A 16,328-nucleotide genomic window follows, 5' to 3' on the forward strand; every position below is an offset into this window, starting at 1 on the left:
CCTAGGTGGGAGCAGCTTGGTGCAACATCTGGTGTCCTACAAGAGGTACATAGATGATATTTCTTTCATGTAATTAACAAGAGTCCATGAGCTAGTGACGTATGGGATATACATTCCTACCAGGAGGGGCAAAGTTTCCCAAACCTTAAAATGCCTATAAATACACCCCTCACCACACCCACAAATCAGTTTTACAAACTTTGCCTCCAAGGGAGGTGGTGAAGTAAGTTTGTGCTAGATTCTACGTTGATATGCGCTCCGCAGCAAGTTGGAGCCCGGTTTTCCTCTCAGCGTGCAGTGAATGTCAGAGGGATGTGAGGAGAGTATTGCCTATTGAATGCAGTGATCTCCTTCTACGGGGTCTATTTCATAAGGTTCTCTGTTATCGGTCGTAGAGATTCATCTCTTACCTCCCTTTTCAGATCGACGATATACTCTTATATTTACCATTTCCTCTACTGATTCTCGTTTCAGTACTGGTTTGGCTTTCTACAAACATGTAGATGAGTGTCCTGGGGTAAGTAAGTCTTATTTTCTGTGACACTCTAAGCTATGGTTGGGCACTTTATTTATAAAGTTCTAAATATATGTATTCAAACATTTATTTGCCTTGACTCAGAATGTTCAACTTTCCTTATTTCCAGACAGTCAGTTTCATATTTGGGATTATGCTTTAAATTATCATATTTTTTCTTACCTCAAAAATTTGACTTTTTTCCCTGTGGGTTGTTAGGCTCGCGGGGGCTGAAAATGCTTCATTTTATTGTGTCATTCTTGGCGCGGACTTTTTTGGCGCAAAAATTCTTTTCCGTTTCCGGCGTCATACGTGTCGCCGGAAGTTGCGTCATTTTTGACGTTATTTTGCGCCAAAAATGTCGGCGTTCCGGATGTGGCGTCATTTTTGGCGCCAAAAGCATTTAGGCGCCAAATAATGTGGGCGTCTTATTTGGCGCCAAAAAATATGGGCGTCGCTTTTGTCTCCACATTATTTCAGTCTCATTTTTCATTTGCTTCTGGTTGCTAGAAGCTTGATGTTTGGCATTTTTTTCCCATTCCTGAAACTGTCTTATAAGGAATTTGATCTATTTTGCTTTATATGTTGTTTTTTCTCTTACATATTGCAAGATGTCTCACGTTGCATCTGAGCCAGAAGATACTACAGGAAAACCACTGCCTGCTGGATCTACCAAAGCTAAGTGTATCTGCTGTAAACTTTTGGTAGCTATTCCTCCAGCTGTTGTTTGTAATAATTGTCATGACAAACTTGTTAAAGCAGATAATATTTCCTTTAGTGATGTACCATTGCCTGTTGCAGTTCCCTCAACATCTAAGGTGCAGAATGTTCCTGATAACATAAGAGATTTTGTTTCTGAATCCATAAAGAAGGCTTTGTCTGTTATTTCTCCTTCTAGTAAACGTAAAAAGTCTTTTAAATCTTCTCTCTCTACAGATGAATTTTTAAATGAACACCATCATTCTGATTCTTTGGACTCTTCTGGTTCAGAGGATTCTGTCTCAGAGATTGATGCTGATAAATCTTCATATTTATTTAAGATGGAATTTATTCGCTCTTTACTTAAAGAAGTACTAATTGCTTTAGAAATAGAGGATTCTAGTCCTCTTGATACTAATTCTATACGTTTGGATAAGGTTTTTAAAGCTCCTGCGGTTATTCCAGAAGTCTTTCCTGTTCCTAATGCTATTTCTGCAGTAATTGCTAAGGAATGGGATAAATTGGGTAATTCATTTACTCCTTCTAAACGTTTTAAGCAATTATATCCTGTTCCGCCTGACAGGTTAGAATTTTGGGACAAAATCCCTAAAGTTGATGGGGCTATTTCTACCCTTGCTAAACGTACTACCATTCCTACGTCAGATGGTACCTCGTTTAAAGATCCTTTAGATAGAAAAATTGAATCTTTTCTAAGAAAAGCTTATCTATGTTCAGGTAATCTTCTTAGACCTGCTATATCATTGGCTGATGTTGCTGCAGCTTCAACTTTTTGGTTGGAAACTCTAGCGCAACAAGTAACAAATCGTGATTCTCATGATATTTGATGTTAGATTTATGTCTCTGGCTATCTTAGCCAGAAGAGCTTTATGGCTTAAGACTTGGAATGCTGATATGGCTTCTAAATCAACTCTACTTTCCATTTCTTTCCAGGGAAACAAATTATTTGGTTCTCAGTTGGATTCTATTATTTCAACTGTTACTGGTGGGAAAGGAACTTTTTTACCACAGGATAAAAAGTCTAAAGGTAAAAACAGGGCTAACAATCGTTTTCGTTCCTTTCGTTTCAACAAAGAACAAAAGCCTGATCCTTCGTCCTCAGGAGCAGTTTCAGTTTGGAAACCATCTCCAGTCTGGAATAAATCCAAGCCTGCTAGAAAGGCAAAGCCTGCTTCTAAGTTCACATGAAGGTACGGCCCTCATTCCAGTTCAGCTGGTAGGGGGCAGGTTACGTTTTTTCAAAGAAATTTGGATCAATTCTGTTCACAATCTTTGGATTCAGAACATTGTTTCAGAAGGGTACAGAATTGGTTTCAAGATGAGACCTCCTGCAAAGAGATTTTTTCTTTCCCATGTCCCAGTAAATCCAGTGAAAGCTCAAGCATTTCTGAATTGTGTTTCAGATCTAGAGTTGGCTGGAGTAATTATGCCAGTTCCAGTTCCGGAACAGGGGATGGGGTTTTATTCAAATCTCTTCATTGTACCAAAGAAGGAGAATTCCTTCAGACCAGTTCTGGATCTAAAATTATTGAATCGTTATGTAAGGATACCAACGTTCAAGATGGTAACTGTAAGGACTATATTGCCTTTTGTTCAGCAAGGGAATTATATGTCCACAATAGATTTACAGGATGCATATCTGCATATTCCAATTCATCCAGATCATTATCAGTTCCTGAGATTCTCTTTTCTAGACAAGCATTACCAATTTGTGGCTCTACCGTTTGGCCTTGCTACAGCTCCAAGAATTTTCACAAAGATTCTCGGTGCCCTTCTGTCTGTAATCAGAGAACAGGGTATTGTGGTATTTCCTTATTTGGACGATATCTTGGTACTTGCTCCGTCTTTACATTTAGCAGAGTCTCATACGAATCGACTTGTGTTGTTTCTTCAAGATCATGGTTGGAGGATCAATTTACCAAAAAGTTCTTTGATTCCTCAAACAAGGGTAACCTTTCTGGGTTTCCAGATAGATTCAGTGTCCATGACTTTGTCTTTAACAGACAAGAGACGTCTAAAATTGATTACAGCCTGTCGAAACCTTCAGTCTCAATCATTCCCTTCGGTAGCCTTATGCATGGAAATTCTAGGTCTTATGACTGCTGCATCGGACGCGATCCCCTTTGCTCGTTTTCACATGCGACCTCTTCAGCTCTGTATGCTGAACCAATGGTGCAGGGATTACACGAAGATATATCAATTAATATCTTTAAAACCGATTGTTCGGCACTCTCTAACGTGGTGGACAGATCACCATCGTTTAATTCAGGGGGCTTCTTTTGTTCTTCCAACCTGGACTGTAATTTCAACAGATGCAAGTCTCACAGGTTGGGGAGCTGTGTGGGGATCTCTGACGGCACAAGGAGTTTGGGAATCTCAGGAGGTGAGATTACCGATCAATATCTTGGAACTCCGTGCAGTTTTCAGAGCTCTTCAGTTTTGGCCTCTTCTGAAGAGAGAATCGTTCATTTGTTTTCAGGCAGACAATGTCACAACTGTGGCATACATCAATCATCAAGGAGGGACTCACAGTCCTCTGGCTATGAAAGAAGTATCTCGAATTTTGGTTTGGGCGGAATCCAGCTCCTGTCTAATCTCTGCGGTTCATATCCCAGGTGTAGACAATTGGGAAGCGGATTATCTCAGTCGCCAAACGTTGCATCCGGGCGAATGGTCTCTTCACCCAGAGGTATTTCTTCAGATTGTTCAATTGTGGGGGCTTCCAGAGATAGATCTGATGGCCTCTCATCTAAACAAGAAACTTCCCAGGTATCTGTCCAGATCCCGGGATCCTCAGGCGGAGGCAGTGGATGCATTATCACTTCCTTGGAAGTATCATCCTGCCTATATCTTTCCGCCTCTAGTTCTTCTTCCAAGAGTAATCTCCAAGATTCTGAGGGAATGCTCGTTTGTTCTGCTAATAGCTCCGGCATGGCCTCACAGGTTTTGGTATGCGGATCTTGTCCGGATGGCATCTTGCCAGCCATGGACTCTTCCGTTAAGACCAGACCTTCTGTCACAAGGTCCTTTTTTCCATCCGGATCTGAAATCCTTAAATTTAAAGGTATGGAGATTGAACGCTTGATTCTTGGTCATAGAGGTTTCTCTGACTCCGTGATTAATACTATGTTACAGGCTCGTAAATCTGTATCTCGAGAGATATATTATAGAGTCTGGAAGACTTATATTTCTTGGTGTCTTTCTCATCATTTTTCTTGGCATTCTTTTAGAATACCGAGAATTTTACAGTTTCTTCAGGATGGTTTAGATAAGGGTTTGTCCGCAAGTTCTTTGAAAGGACAAATCTCCGCTCTTTCTGTTCTTTTTCACAGAAAGATTGCTATTCTTCCTGATATTCATTGTTTTGTACAAGCTTTGGTTCGTATAAAACCTGTCATTAAGTCAATTTCTCCTCCTTGGAGTTTGAATTTGGTTCTGGGAGCTCTTCAAGCTCCTCCGTTTGAACCTATGCATTCATTGGACATTAAATTACTTTCTTGGAAAGTTTTGTTCCTTTTGGCCATCTCTTCTGCTAGAAGAGTTTCTGAATTATCTGCTCTTTCGTGTGAGTCTCCTTTTCTGATTTTTCATCAGGATAAGGCGGTGTTGCGAACTTCTTTTGAATTTTTACCTAAAGTTGTGAATTCCAACAACATTAGTAGAGAAATTGTGGTTCCTTCATTATGTCCTAATCCTAAGAATTCTAAGGAGAAATCATTGCATTCTTTGGATGTTGTTAGAGCTTTGAAATATTATGTTGAAGCTACGAAATCTTTCCGTAAGACTTCTAGTCTATTTGTTATCTTTTCCGGTTCTAGGAAAGGCCAGAAAGCTTCTGCCATTTCTTTGGCATCTTGGTTGAAATCTTTAATTCATCTTGCCTATGTTGAGTCGGGTAAAATTCCGCCTCAAAGAATTACAGCTCATTCTACTAGGTCAGTATCTACTTCCTGGGCGTTTAGGAATGAAGCTTCGGTTGACCAGATCTGCAAAGCAGCAACTTGGTCCTCTTTGCATACTTTTACTAAATTCTACCATTTTGATGTATTTTCTTCTTCTGAAGCAGTTTTTGGTAGAAAAGTTCTTCAGGCAGCGGTTTCAGTTTGAATCTTCTGCTTATGTTTTTTGTTAAACTTTATTTTGGGTGTGGATTATTTTCAGCAGGAATTGGCTGTCTTTATTTTATCCCTCCCTCTCTAGTGACTCTTGTGTGGAAAGATCCACATCTTGGGTAGTCATTATCCCATACGTCACTAGCTCATGGACTCTTGTTAATTACATGAAAGAAAACATAATTTATGTAAGAACTTACCTGATAAATTCATTTCTTTCATATTAACAAGAGTCCATGAGGCCCACCCTTTTTTGTGGTGGTTATGATTTTTTTGTATAAAGCACAATTATTCCAATTCCTTATTTTATATGCTTCGCACTTTTTTTCTTATCACCCCACTTCTTGGCTATTCGTTAAACTGATTTGTGGGTGTGGTGAGGGGTGTATTTATAGGCATTTTAAGGTTTGGGAAACTTTGCCCCTCCTGGTAGGAATGTATATCCCATACGTCACTAGCTCATGGACTCTTGTTAATATGAAAGAAATGAATTTATCAGGTAAGTTCTTACATAAATTATGTTTTTAATCATCTGAAAAGGTAGTGAAGGTGACGTGGTAGAATTCTTTAAAGATATGAATAGGAACGATAAAGGGCTTAAATTTACCCATGAACTCAGTAAAACTAGTATATCATTCCTTGACCTGGATATAAATATTGATTCAAATAGTGTCAACACAAAAACCTTTTTTAAAAAAGTGGACTCGAACAACTTTATCCACGCCAAAAGCTGCCAACTAACTTTAACTAAGTGGAAGGATAATATACCCAAATCACAGTTTCTTAGGGTAAGAAAAAACTGCTCAAAATTGACTATGAGGAACAAGCAGCACTACTTAGTTAAAGGTTTTCAGATAGAGGCTATAATGAGAAGACCATCTCCAAAAATAGGTAAGAAGTCAAACTAGTAGAAAGAGAGAGCCTCATAAAATACAAAGAAAAACCACCCTCTGATACTATACGAGATATAGTAGATGGCGACCTCGTAGTTCCTTTCATCACAAACTACATTGGGCAATATAAAAAAGTAGAAAAGATCATAAATAAACACTGTCACATTGTCAGGGAAGACAATGTGACATCTATAGGCGCTCTGATAACTTGAAAACCATCCTAGCACCCAGTGAATTCAAACGTAGAAACACACATACCATATAGAAAGACCTAATAGGAAATAAAGTAAATGGTTTTTACAGCTCAAAAATGAAAGAATTTGTATCCAGTAGCACAAAAGAACAATTCGTAATCAGAGATATCATAAGATGTACAGATAAAGGGATAATTTATCTAATTCAGTGTAGCTGCAACAAACAGTACCTAGGGGAAACAACAAGAACCCTCAGGGAAAGGATAAGGGAGCACCTGTGGCAGATTGAGAAGGGTAATAAGGAAACTCACCTATACCAACATTTCAAAGAGATACACAACAATAGATTGAAAGACTTCACCTTCTATGGTATAGTGAAGGTTAAACCACACTGGAGGGGGGAAAATAAAATACTTAAGAAAGAAGATGAACTAATCTATAGGCTAAAAACCACCCAATGACATAACCCCCTTTATGTATGATTAACTCATTTGAGGGTCTTAACCGTATCCACATATGCTCTCACACCAATATACACTGCTTTTATTTTTATTTATTTATTTTTATTCTTATTTTTATTTTCATTTATTATTTATTTTTTATTTACTATTTTCTAATTCTATAATCCTTGAAAATTAGAGGATCCTGATGTCTTTGTATATACATAACGTATGTTGTCATGATGAGGTAGATATATTATAGCCAACAAAGTTGCTAAGTTGGAATATATGACCAGATGTACACTTTTTTACACATAGTTGTAATAGCCCTATTAATAGAAATGAGGTATGGAGTATCCATCACCTCATCAATTTGAAAATACAATACAGAACAATGTGTGGGACTTGTGTTGCACCACATCCTATAATCTGTGTTTTAAAAGTGTGCTCCCACTGTGTTATTAACCTCTGGGATCGTATGTCTACATTCTGCAAAATCCCCCACTATTAAAGACGAAAATAGGGGTGCTTAACATCATGACTACTCTAAAAGACACTGCCTACCATCTTAAAGGATCTGTTATGAGATCCATACCACCTTAAAAGACTTTTAGAGTAGTCTGTCAGAAGGCTCACACCCACTACTCAATTAGCCTATGGGAACATAATAGATCTCTACATAAACCTGCACACCATTGAAGCAATCCATTCTTGAAAAAGCCCCAGGTTAGGGGTGAAACACGTTGAAGTGAATTTCTATCTTAATCTGAACTTTGTCCTCATCCTAGTCTCTGCAAGCTACGTGAACACGGGCTTAACTAGGCAACATATTCAGCAAAATTTGGACGTTATTATCTATTGCCTTAATACCCTGCAAAATAGATAAGCGTATAGGAAACCACTATTGCATCCCCCACTTTGAAGTTGGATAACATCCAGGACCAACCACACTCAAGTTGGACACATTGTGTCAATTTGGGACGGATACACTGCATAACAAGTCACAAGGACTGACGTCAAGACTTACGTCACATCCGGGAAGCAGGCGTCCGATTTGGAAGTAAAGCGGAGCTCTTTCCACACCGAAGATCATACCTCCACATTGCAAAGAATCAACACTGCCCGGGCCCAGGAGACAAAACTGCAAATCGAAACTGCCGTGATAGCGTTACTTTGAGAACGCTGTTTAATGAGAGTGGATCCATTCAATTTATGCTGAGACAAATTACCCTCTCTAGACGTAGAGAGGTGTTTGTTTGTTTTAAGATACCAAAACATTCTTTTTGACTATTATTTGCACTTTCATATTTTTTGCACTTCCATTTTTACTAGTCTTACTAACTATAGTAATACTATCTTTTTAGAACATATTGGACGTCCAATTTTACATTTTAATATTTTATGTAAAGCATAATTTTGTGTGAGCAACGTTTTACATTACCATTACCTTTATTAGAGATATTTGTACATTAAAGATCTATTTAATCTATTTTGATGTTATTGCATTACTTTCCTAGTATTATTATCTGCACATATAATACTGCTTATTTATCCCCATTACTATCGTAACCTGCTTTACAACGAGCTAGTCCCTAGTATTGTGGGAATTTGGAGATCTAGCCAGAGTACGTGGGCAATACAATATTACCACTTATAGTAGTTTATACACATTTATACAACTGAAACACTATTTGGGTTCATCTCGGCATAACAACCTTTGAAACTGTATTTATTTATTAAATTAACTATTTTAATTCACTACTGTCTAGGCTTTGAGCGCCAGTACACCCTTTGTTTTTCCTCTTTATTCTGAGTTTACAGGTGGAAAGGGATCTTTCCTACCCCAGGACAAGAAGAATAGACCCTGTGGTTGACAGGCTTTTAATTGACGTTCCTTTCGCAACTTTAAGGGACAGAAGTTCCCCCAATCCAGCCAGTAACGGAACAAATCTAATAGCTTTCCGCTGACTCTAAATCGGGATTAATGGTCCGCCCCGATCTGAGTTTGATACACCATGGCATAGTATCCCAGAGTTACAGAATAGGATTCTAGTCTTGCCTTCCATGGGACAGACTCCTCCTGTCTAGATTATCCTCAAACTAGGCAATGAGGGAGGCCTTCTTAAATTGCGTAAAGGACCTATCCTCCCTGGGAGTTATTGTTCCAGTCCCTCTAAAGAATCTAGGTCTAGTATTCTATTCAAATCTTTTTGGGTTCCCAAAAAAAGGAGGGAATTTTTCGTTCCATCCTGGACCTAGAGGGTCTAAACAAATTCCTCAGGGTTTCGTCCCTCAAGATGGTAACTATTGTTCTATTTTTCCATTGGTCAAGGAAGGTTCTTTTCATGCCTTCAGTAGACCTGAAGGACGTGTATTTACAGGTTCCCATTTACTGGGATAATTTCCAGTTTCTATGGTTTTTGCAGCAGCTTCTTGAATATTCTTAATGGTTCTGGGGGCGGTATTTGCTGTGTTCAGATCTATGGGAATTGCTGTAGCGCCTTTCCTGGATGACATCTTGTTCAGGTGTCATCTTTTCAACTAGCCCAATCTCATACAGAGATGCTGTTGTCTTTTCTACGTTCCCAGGGTTGGAAGGTAAATTTGGAGAAAAGTTCTCTTGTTCTATCTACCAAAAAGTGTTTCCTAGGGAATATAATGGATTTCCCTGTCCATGAAGATTTTTCTGACGGAGGTCAGAAAAGACAGGATTCTTGCCTCTTGCCTCTCTCTCCAGTCTGCCTTTCGCCCATCTGTGGCCCAATGCATGGAGGTGATTGGTCTGATGGTGGAATCCATGGACATAATTCCTTTTGCTCGGTTTAATAGCCTGAAGAAACGGCACTCAGCTGAGAAACGCGTTGCTAAGCAACAATTTTATTTGTTTTAAATAAAATAATTACTGTTTTATCCTTGCTCTGGATATTGGAACTTTTTTACCCCCTTATGGTTTGGATATCCGCCTGATTGGAGTTTCCATATCAAGGGTTCACTTTCATCGGCCAGCTGTTTGGTATCCCGGATCTAGTTTGTCATCGGAAGTGGTCAGTGCGGAGAGCCTCGATCTGATCCTAAGCGTCTATTGCCTAAGCGAGTCAGCTGAATGGCTCTTAAGCTTCGGCCTGTTCAATATTGCACTGCATGTGCAACGCCGCTTGTGAGTATATCTCCATCTATATTACATCTGGTGATACCGGTATAGGACATACTACACCAAGAGCGCCTCTCTTTTTTTCTGTATTTCAGGAACAGTTTGCATCGGTACCTTGGTGGAGAGAGCTGCCCGATCTTCTGTTTCAGGATTTGTATATATATGTTTGGACTTTTGCTATTTTAACGCATATTTTGGACTTTACATTAGCTCATATTGTTTTACTGCACAGTTGGACTTGGCGCACCTCTTTTTCTGACACTTTTACCCAGCTGGGTTAGGTGTTAGTTTGTTTTGTTCTTGCCTCTTGCCTTTCTCTCCAGTCTGCCTTTCGCCCATCTGTGGCCCAATGCATGGAGGTGATTGGTCTGATAGTGGAATCCATGGACATAATTCCTTTTGCTCGGTTTAATCTACGACCGTTGCAGCTTTGTATGCTCCGTCAATGGAACTCAGAGGATAAATCTGGACACTCTAACAAGAGACTCTCTCTCTCTCTCTCGTGGTGGGTGTCACAGGAACATCTGTCTCAGTGCATCTTGCCTTCTGAGAGCTTCCTGGGAAATTGTGATTACAGATGCCAGCCTGTCAGGCTGGGGAGCTGTTTGGGGCCCTCTAAAGGCTCAGGACCTGTGGTCTCGGGAAGAGTCCTCTCTTCCCATAAACATCTTGGAGTTGAGAGCTATCTTCAATGCCCTGTCAGCGTGGCCTCTACTGTCGTTGGTCTGGTGTATAAGATTTCTACCGGACAACATCACCTCAGTGGCTTACATCAACCACCAGGGAGGGACTCGGAGTTCCTTAGCCATGAAGGAGGTGACTCGCATTCTATAGTGGGTGGAAACCCACAATTGTCTCCCATCTGCCATCCACATTCCAGGAGTGGACAACTGGGAAGCAGATTTCTTTCATGTAATTAGCAAGAGTCCATGAGCTAGTGACGTATGGGATATACATTCCTACCAGGAGGGGCAAAGTTTCCCAAACCTCAAAAGGCCTATAAATACACCCCTCACCACACCCACAATTCAGTTTTACAAACTTTGCCTCCCGTGGAGGTGGTGAAGTAAGTTTGTGCTAGATTCTTCGTTGATATGCGCTTCGCAGCAGGCTGGAGCCCGATTTTCCTCTCAGAGTGCAGTGAATGTCAGAGGGATGTGAAGAGAGTATTGCCTATTTGAATACCATGGTCTCCTTCTACGGGATCTATTTCATAGGTTCTCTGTTATCGGTCGTAGAGATTTCTTCTCCTACCTCCCTTTTCAGATCAACAATATACTCTTATATACCATTACCTCTACTGATTCTCGTTTCAGTACTGGTTTGGCTATCTACTATATGTAGATGAGTGTCTTGGGGTAACTAAGTCTTATTTTATTATGACACTCTTAAGCTATGGTTGGGCACTTTATTTATAAAGTTCTAAATATATGTGTTTAAACTTATATTTGCCATGATTCAGGGTAATCAGTATTCCTTATTTCAGACAGTCAGTTTCATTATTTGGGATAATGCATATGATTGATTATTTTTTCTTACCTTAAAAGTTTTTCAATTGACTTTTTTCCCTGTGGGCTGTTAGGCTCGCGGGGGCTGAAAATGCTTCAATTTATTGCGTCATTTTTGGCGCTGACTTTTTTTGCCGGAAGTTGTTCATGGTTGCGTCATTTTTTTGACGTTTTTTGTGTTCAGACGTTTTTTTGCGCCAAAAATGTGGGCGTTATTTTTTTCGGCGTCACCGGATGTGGCATCATACTTAGCGCCAAAAAATATAGGCGTTGTACTTAGCGCCAATAATGTGGGCGTCATTTTTGGCGCCAAAAATGTGGGCGTCATTCTTATCTCCACCTTTTTTTCACATTATTTCAGTCTCATTTTTCATTGCTTCTGGTTGCTAGAGGCTTGTTCATTGGCATTTTTTCCCATTCCTGAAACTGTCATTTAAGGAATTTGATAATTTTGCTTTATATGTTGTTTTTTCTATTACATATTGCAAGATGTCTCAACTTGACCCTGGATCAGAATCTACTTCTGGAAAGACGCTGCCTGATGCTGGTTCTACCAAAGTTAAGTGCATTTGTTGTAAACTTGTGGTAACTGTTCCTCCGGCTGTAGTTTGTGATGAATGTCATGATAAACTTGCTAATGCAGATAGTATTTCCATTAGTAATAATCCATTACCTGTTGTTGTTCCCTCAACATCTAATGCTCAGGATGTTCCTGTTAATGTAAAAGAATTTGTTTCTAAATCTATTAGGAAGGCTCTGTCTGTTGTTCCTTCTTCCAGTAAACGTAAAAGGTCTTTTAAAACTTCTCATATATCAGATGAATTTTTAAGTGACCGTCATCATTCTGACTTGTCTGTTTCTGATGAGGATTTATCTGGTTCAGAAGATTCTGTCTCAGATATTGACACTGATAAATCTTCATATTTATTTAAAATGGAATTTATTCGTTCTTTACTTAAAGAAGTGTTAATCGCATTAGTTATGGAGGAGTCTAGTCTTCTTGATACTAAATCTACTAAGCGTTTAAATTCGGTTTTCAAACCTCATATAGTTAATCCAGAAGTTTTTCCTGTCCCTGATGCTATTTCTGAAGTAATTTCTAGGGAATGGTATAATCTGGGTACTTCATTTACTCCTTCTCAAAGGTTTAAGAAATTGTACCCTGTGCCATCTGATATATTAGAGTTTTGGGACAAAATCCCTAAAGTTGATGGGGGTATCTCTACTCTTGCTAAACGTACTACTATTCCTACGGCGGATAGTACTTCCTTTAAGGATCCTTTAGATAGGAAGCTTGAATCCTTTCTAAGGAGAGCTTATTTATGTTCAGGTAATCTTCTTAGACCTGCTATTTCTTTGGCTGATGTTGCTGCTGCTTCCACTTTCTGGTTGGAGGCTTTAGCGCAACAAGTGTCAAACCATAATTCTCATAGCATTATTATTCTTCAACATGCTAATAACTTTATTTGTGATGCCATCTTTGATATCATTAGAATTGATGTCAGGTATATGTCTTTAGCTATTTTAGCTAGAAGAGCTTTATGGCTTAAAACTTGGAATGCAGATATAACTTCTAAGTCAACTTTGCTTTCTCTTTCTTTCCAAGGTAATAAATTATTTGGTTCTCAGTTGGATTCTATTATTTCAACTGTTACTGGGGGGGAAAGGAACTTTTTTGCCTCAGGACAAAAAATCTAAAGGTAAATACAGGGCTGCTAATCGTTTTCGTTCCTTTCGTCAGAATAAGGAACAGAAGCCTGGCCCTTCCCCTAAAGGAACGGTTTCCGTTTGGAAACCTTCTCCATTCTGGAATAAATCCAAGCCTTTTAGAAAGTCAAAGCCAGCTCCCAAGTCCACATGAAGGTGCGGCCCTCATTCCAGCACAGCTGGTAGGGGGCAGGTTACGATTTTTCAAAGATATTTGCATCAATTCGATTCACAGTCTTTGGATTCAGAACATTGTTTCACAAGGGTACATAATAGGTTTCAAGGTAAGGCCGCCTGCGAGAAGATTTTTTTCTCTCTCGCATTCCAATAAACCCAGTAAAGGCTCAGGCGTTTCTGAAATGTGTTTCAGATCTAGAGTTGGCTGGGGTAATTGTGCCAGTTCCAGTTCTGGAACGGGGTCTGGGGTTTTACTCAAATCTATTCATTGTACCAAAGAAGGAGAATTCCTTCAGACCAGTTCTGGATCTAAAAATATTGAATCGTTGTGTAAGGATACCAACATTCAAAATGGTAACTATAAGGACTATTCTGCCTTTTGTTCAGCAAGGGCATTATATGTCCACAATAGATTTACAGGATGCATATCTTCATATTCCAATTCATCCAGATCACTATCAGTTTCTGAGATTCTCTTTTCTAGACAAGCATTACCAGTTTGTGGCCCTTCCGTTTGGCCTAGCAACAGCTCCAAGGATCTTTTCAAAGGTTCTCGGTGCCCTTCTCTCTGTAATCAGAGAACAGGGTATTGCGGTATTTCCTTATTTGGACGATATCTTGGTACTTGCTCAGTCTTCACATTCTGCAGAATCTCATACGAATCAACTTGTGTCATTTCTTCAAAGACATGGTTGGAGGATCAATTTACCAAAGAGTTTGTTGATTCCTCAGACAAAGGTAACCTTTTGGGGTTTTCAAATAGATTCAGTGTCCATGACCTTGTCTCTAACAGAAAAGAGACGTCTGAAATTGGTTTCAGCCTGTCGAAACCTTCAGTCTCAATCATTCCCTTCGGTAGCTTTGTGCATGGAAATTCTAGGTCTCCTGACTGCTGCATCGGACGCGATCCCCTTTGCTCGTTTTCACATGCGACCTCTTCAGCTTTGTATGCTGAACAAGTGGTGCAGGGATTATACAAAGATATCACAAGTAATATCCTTAAATCCCAATGTACGACACTCTCTGACGTGGTGGATAGATCACCATCGTTTAGTCCAAGGTGCTTCTTTTGTTCATCCAACCTGGACTGTGATCTCAACAGATGCAAGTCTGTCAGGTTGGGGAGCTGTATGGGGATCTCTGACAGCGCAGGGGGTTTGGGAATCTCAGGAGGCGAGATTACCAATCAACATTTTGACAGAGTGACAGAGCAGGAGCGAGCTGCACTTAGTCTTATGGCGTGGTCGGGCCGGGCTGTGACTATACAGCTGGCCCGATGCGCTGAGTAAATATAACAGACCCGCTCAGCAGAGTACAGAGAGCGGGTCTGTAAAACAGCGTTTTTTAAAAAAAAATATGGTACAATGATGTTTTATAATGTTTGGCTAATATAATGTTATATAATTCTGCACTATGTGCAGAATTATATAACATTATTTTTAAGTTTTACTGTCTCTTTAAGACAAGCTGCTTCATAACTGCTTTTCGGCGAGCATGAAGGCTCACACGGAAACTGGGATAAAGGGCAATTCGGCCCTTAATAAATTGGCCCCAATGTCTGAATCATGAAAGAAAAATTTCATGTTCAAGGTCCATTTAAGTCAGATTTCAAACAGTTTAGTTTTAACAGGTTGTCCTTTATTATTATGGATGCTGTTTCTTAATAGACTCAACCCTTTAGAGTCTGGGTTGACTAAATGTAAAAATAATTAGACAGCTTTTCTACAGTTTTACAAACATGTATAATCAGTCAGAACTGTGTTCTACAATTCATATTATTTCTGCTTATGGAAATCTACTTCAGGGTCTGGTGTAATGTGTTTTCAACTAAAACAAGGTGAACTCCTATCATAGATCTTATGGCCTGAAATAATTATCTGGTTGAGGTTTGCCATTTTGTCTCTCTAAAGGCATAGGAATTGGGTGCTTTCAGAATAAATATATAATTACTAATTAGCTCATGTTTTCCCTCTACTCCTATTTGTCTTGTTCTTCAAAAAAAATCCAGCAGGACTAATCAGACCGTACCAATTCTGCCCTTGTAGTAAGTTATTTTTGTGGACCAAAGCTGTGTCTGAGTACTTCTGCCTAAAGGTACATTCTTTCATCCAAATTTACTTAGAAGAACTGAAACCTACCAAAATAGTGAGCCTATTATGATTTGACTTCTCTTTAAAGGAGGTCAAGTTTTGTTTTATTATCTTTACTGGAATTATATGAGTTTAAAATTTAATGGTGCAATAACTTTCAAGCAGCAGCATGGTTTGGTATTTTCCTCTAGGCCTTGAAGCTTTGATGTTCTCTCCTTTTCAACTGTTATGGGAAGCATCCCTCTGGAATCTTACTGTAAATAAAGTGTTTTTGAGTCTATTGGTTCAGCTATAGGAGTAGCCGAGTTACACGTTCTGTTCTGTCATCCACATTACCTGGTCTTTCATTGATCCAAGATGCTCTTTGGCATACCCATGAATTTCAGAATGGCAAGAGGCAAATGTCTTCTGATATAGAAAATGTATGGGAATAATATATACATCTTATAAGTCTATACTTGTCTTCATATATGTGTTAAATTGAGATCTGAAGGGTAGAAAACTGGGACTCTGTAAAGTTATGACAGCTATATGCCAAGTCAGCAGTTTCCAGAAGTTCAATGTACCATATGATTTTAAAGGTCACCAGAAGTTTTGTTGTTTGAAAAGATAGATAATCCCTTTATTACCAATTCCCCAGTGGTGCATAACCAACACAGTTATAATACACATTTGGCCTCTGTAATTACCATGTATCTAAGCCTCGGCAAACTGCCCCCCCATTTCAGTTATTTTGACAGACTTGCATTTTAACCAATCAGTGCAGACTCCTATGTAACTTCACGTGCGTGAGCTCAATGTTATCTATATGAGACACATGAACTA

The 16,328-nt window shown here is 39.3% G+C and overlaps 1 protein-coding gene across 1 annotated transcript in view; it reads left to right on the plus strand.

The window, feature by feature from the left end:
* RPS6KA6 (ribosomal protein S6 kinase A6) overlaps positions 1 to 16,328 on the plus strand; it is a 322,001-nt gene that overhangs the window by 66,098 nt on the left and 239,575 nt on the right. The gene's annotated exons all lie outside the window — the stretch shown is intronic.

The sequence above is a fragment of the Bombina bombina genome, chromosome 1 (assembly GCF_027579735.1).
Source record: "Bombina bombina isolate aBomBom1 chromosome 1, aBomBom1.pri, whole genome shotgun sequence".
NCBI classification, from domain to species: domain Eukaryota; kingdom Metazoa; phylum Chordata; class Amphibia; order Anura; family Bombinatoridae; genus Bombina; species Bombina bombina.